The sequence below is a fragment of the Octopus bimaculoides genome, chromosome 20 (assembly GCF_001194135.2).
Source record: "Octopus bimaculoides isolate UCB-OBI-ISO-001 chromosome 20, ASM119413v2, whole genome shotgun sequence".
Taxonomy (NCBI): domain Eukaryota; kingdom Metazoa; phylum Mollusca; class Cephalopoda; order Octopoda; family Octopodidae; genus Octopus; species Octopus bimaculoides.
In genome coordinates this window covers 34076967-34082291 of record NC_069000.1, presented here as the reverse complement: position 1 = coordinate 34082291, position 5325 = coordinate 34076967, and the positions used below count along the sequence as shown (strand labels likewise).

Below are 5325 nucleotides of genomic sequence, written 5' to 3'. Positions count from 1 at the left end.
CACCTGGTGCCAAATAAATTCCCACACCACAAAATATCTAAAAGAAAACCTGAGGAAAAAAAGATAGTACCTATTCTTTCCATGTGATAAATCAGCAAATACAAGCGGAGTCAGATGCTTGAAACAACCTCATGTACAATTCATCTTGTTAACATTACCAACTGATTTTCAAAAGTGAGTCATACTACAAGAACCTGTAAAGGAAACTTAAACCATAACTGGAGATACCTTAAGGGAAGTCCATCATATAGTTGGTATTAAACGTCAGTCAGACCTTTATCAGCTACCGTTAGATGCTATTAGTTTTCACCAGAAGTCTTATTCTTATTTCATGTAGATATCAGTGATTGATCAGCAACAAACCTGAAAATGAACCAAAATAAACCTCCACTTTTCACCTCTAGTCACCATTAATCAGTCAATATCTTATCTCAGAGCAGGTGCATCATAATGCTGATACTGTTACACCCATTCCTTTATTTCGTAAATCATGCTGTAATTTTTGTAATAGGTATTCATTAACAGAGAAGTTCTTATCCACGAATGTAGTTTCCTTAGATAATCTAAGGTTAAAAAAAAATGCAGCAGTTTCCTTAGATAATCTAAGGTTTAAAAAAAAATGCAGCAGTTTCCTTAGATAATCTAAGGTTTAAAAAAAAAATGCAGTTCATATGCAATCACAACGCTTACAAAAAAACTCGTTTTAAACAGTGAAAATGAATTTGCCACTCAATATACCTGAAAATGAAAGATTACACCTCCACCTGTTGCTTGAAGGTGTTAGTTGATCACAGCTCATAGTAATCGTTAGATTAGGAAGCTACAAGTGAAACATATAGTAGTGATACCAACCATAAATCACAGATTTTAAGTGTTAATTTCACATATATTAATCATGGCCCTCTATCACCAGGTTTTTAAAGATGATTCTTTTGTACATTTCAAGCTGTCAATTCATTAAAGATTCTCTCAGAATATGCTCAAGTTTTCTAATGTGTTAAGACATTGTTTTACAACCAAGATAATAAAATACTCAATTATGCAAATTTCTGTAAAGATGTTACTGCAAAACAGGAACAGTTTCTTTTTGGTCTGTCATGTCAGCTAACTGTAGTGAATCATGAAGATTCATCTGAATAGGAGTTAACGCCATATTAGATCATTTGTAGATGCTGTGTCATGTATAGATGTGTTTATGTACCTGAAAATAAAAGAACCATATTCCACATGTTCATATACCAAGTTGATCTTATACTCATACCAAACCCTCTATTTCACAAGTCTCCACTTAATACAAAATTCCAACTGGACAATATATTTGAAATTGCAGAAGTCATGCTTCTGATTCCAAACAGATATTGCACTGTACAAAACCATAAAAGATTAAAAAAATTTCTGTAGTTGTTCATTTGCCTACTATATATTAAATTTTTTTTCCAGTGTAGTTAATATCATAAATGATGCATTTTCTGTTATCGTCAATAACTGTTAGAGATGACTTGGATCTTGTAAATATATATAAAAAATTTCCTTTTACCTTGCAATCATATTCTTTGATACATTTGCTCCTAACCTGCTGCAAACTATCAATGATGCATGTATATTCACTATTAGTGTTGTCATCACCTTTTAAAAGAAAATACCAAATACCTGAAAGGGAAGGAAAAACATCTGGTGCTGCAACTTTTCAGTGCTACATTGCAATTTTCTTTCCTATTTTCTCCTTTACAACAATTAATGCCAAGTGCTCTCACATACCTGAAGACATTTTGTTCTTCCCTTCCCAAATCAGAATGAGTGGGTGACACTGTTTTCTCTGCATTCTAACAGAGATGCTTGCACAAATATTACCTCATCCTATTCAAATATTTTAAGGGCTGATGAAAATTGTCGTCAATTACAGAATATTCATTTCATCAATTATAACAGTATCTGTAAATGAAAAAAAATATGCTAGGTGGAAACCACCTAGCAATATAGAACTTTTCACCCCCTCCCTAGGAACAAATTTGTCAAAGAATTTTAAATTTATCTTCTATATTACTTGTAATTATATTTTAAATAGAATACAGGAGGGAAAAAACCCCCAACATTTTAAATGGCAATGGAACCTGAAGTTCTACATACGAAAGGTCTATCATTTGGAAACAAAATTTAACACTTGTTTTTTTTTTAGTTATTATCAAGATCAAAATTAATTTTGCAGCCATGATAAATTTATCTTATTACATATTCATCCTATTTTCTTCTGGAAATTGTTATTGCAATACAATGAAAGAAAAATCTGTAATAAAATAAAAAAAGCAATCTCTCCAACCCGTGAATTAACCTATCATACCTGAAGAATTTGTTGGAGAGTTTCAGGATAATATACATCATACTGTAGGACTTTTTTCTGCTGTCATCCATTTCAAAATTCTTTCTATCTGTATTGCAGCAATAACAACTCATCTCAAATGAGACACTTCATTCTGGAGAACATCGCAAGATGAGAATATTTGCCTTCCAAGTTTATCAAATTGACATTCACTTTGTTTGGTTCACTATTTAAAGATGTGATGTTTCATAAGAACCTATTTTTTTTTCCCTATTCACGTAACCATGAAGCTCGATTTCACCCTAATCTTTCAGCACATTTGTATATTCCATACTATATAACCATTACTGCTGTATGTCATCCACAAAGTTGTTTTGTTGTATGCAGTTAAAATAGTTCATGTGAGATTGTCTTTTTGTAAATGTAAATTCATGTTTGCCTTGTCTATTTCCAGTTCCAGTTTTGGTTATGATGCTCAATAAATTACAACTCATTTCATTTAGAAAATGTGATGAAACTTGTTAAAATTTACAGAAACCCTTTCCTTTGAATATTCAAAAGCCATGTTTCATGAAGCACTCATCCAACACAACATTCCTGCCACTGCAGTTGTCCCAAGTGTCTTGGACAAGTATGCAAATTGCCTTGTAAGCTTCTAATATTGGACAGCAGACCTAAAAAGGAAAAGATCTTTTGTTGTTCAACTATTTTGTTAAACTTCAAAACAATACTAAAACATATCCAAGAATACGATAGTTATCTTAGCCACTTCATTGACAACCTAACCAGAAAGCTCTATACACAAACTTTGGATTAGATATATTAGCATGCCTGCATTCGACATCTTTTATAGTGTACAAATTTCAATACTTTAATGCAATAGATATATGTCGCATCATATAACATTTGACTTACGTGATAATCTAAAAATACTTCAGCCCATCACCAGTGAAATGCATTGCCTACATGTGTCGATTAGTTTAGATTCTATAAAATGTTTCAATGCTACACAAGCTTTGACATCAAAAGGATCAACATTCTACTTGCAAACAGAATATAATTCATGTAGCAGTTATTGATGAATTATTGAATATGTCTACTTTAAGCCTATCAATACACATTTACCTGGCTGTGAAATACTTTCAAATTTCATTTCGTGAAATCGAAAGGAAAACACTGCACTTTTTGTGAAAAAAAGTATATTCATGTGACTGGTTTAAGACTAAATCAAGTTATCTCCCCTTAAATCTGCAACAAAACATTATCTACTTGTTTTTGCGAGTCGTACCGAGAGAATTCAATAGGAGTGGAAAGTTCTTTTTAGGAAAATAATGAAAAGAACATTCCATTCCTTTAAAGCAACTCGTATGTCCACTTCTGCCCACTCCCGTGTTAGTGAGTACTTGTATATTATTTAAATGGTTTTATATTGAAACAGGATTACAATAGATCCAATCCAAAGTTAAACTGTGCACTAATTTTCTGGCAGCATCTAGAAACTTAATATTAGCTAGAAATTTATCTTAGAAAGCGCTGCACCACCTTGATAGTTTAGCTGGCCTATACTTTGTCCAGGGTATGGTACCATTATAGTTACATCGAATAGTTTTCCCCATTACGAGAAAACCAACATACAAGATGCTATTAACGTTACATTTATAAGAAACAGACAAGCGTTTGGAATGAAGCACATTTTAAAGCCTAAACTTATATTTTCGACAATCTTTTAAATTTGTTTACTTGTAAGGATAGCGTGTGGAAGACGAATATGAAAAAAAAAAAAGCGCTGACGACCCTGGGGGTGTGAAGGGGACTTTCAGAAAATTCACAAGACCCGATATTTCCGTCATTGGGGGGTGGATATAGATTTTTTTTTTTTTACGGAATCCCCATGTTTTTGGTTACGGAAGAAAAAAGTTTGATAAATTTTCAGACTAACACCCGAACGATTTTCACTAGGGTGTTAGGGTTGGGGTTAGGCAATTCCGTCCCTAACCCTAACCCCCTAGTGAAAATCGTGCGGGTGTTAATCTGAAAATTAACCAAAAGCTTTTCAAAATTTCATCGTTATTGCAGTTTTGGCTGTTATTTCTAGCATGTAGATAGCCTGCTTAAAGGCCTACGGGTATCTATGTGTGTGATCCTCCATAGCTAAAAATGTGGGATTCCGTTAAAAAAATCAATACACATCAATTTTCCCAAAAGTTATAACGGAAATATCGGATCTTGTGAATTTTCCGAAAGTCCCCTCCCCACCCCGCATTTAACACATTCGTTTTCGACACACTTGTTGACACCGACCCCCAGGTTGGTTAATTTTTTTTGTTCCCGGGCGAAGGTCTTTATATTTGACCATGAATTTTGCAACTTTTTACAGAATCCTAATACCACACATTGGAGGCGGGGAATGTAAAAAAATATCCTAAAAAAATTACAACCAATCTAGTGTGATGCTTCGCCAGCATCACACGAGATAAACTTCTACAAGATATTAACCAAGACAAAACGAAAACGAGAAACTATGTTATCAAATTATGTAGAGTCCCAAAACCAACAGATCAAATAATCCCTCCCTGACCTTGTTCCCTAACTTGGTAATCGTTTCAACTCGACAGAACCAAAACAAACACTCGGTTGTTTCCGTAACTCGACAATTCATTTCGGATATCTTCGTGACAGTTGCTGAAATGGAGAAGAAAGCTAACGTGTTGTGCGCGCGCACGCACACACGATCCATTAGCCTTTTCCATTTTAGCAATTGTCACGAAGATAACCGAAGTGAATTGAGTTGTCATGGAAACAGCCGAGCGTTTGTTTGGTTCTGTCGAGCTAAAACGAAGGATTACCCCTAACTTCCAGATGGTGTAAATTGCAATTATAACGAAATTTAATGTGAGAAAGGAAAAAAAAAAATACATGGTGTACGTTGCGCGCTCACCATGTAAAAGCTCGAAATTATGAGAAATACCCATTTATATATGGGTATCCAATTTTTGGCAATCTTCAAG

General features: G+C 33.9%; 1 long non-coding RNA gene across 2 annotated transcripts in view; it reads right to left on the bottom strand.

The window, feature by feature from the left end:
- Positions 1-426: 426 nt before the first annotated feature.
- The window catches only part of LOC106882367 (uncharacterized), a 9257-nt gene continuing 4358 nt past the window's right edge, over positions 427-5325 (bottom strand). For both annotated transcript variants that reach the window (XR_008266369.1, XR_001410990.2), the window contains one exon: positions 427-2991. This is a non-coding gene — a long non-coding RNA (uncharacterized LOC106882367). The remainder of the gene's footprint in view (positions 2992-5325) is intronic.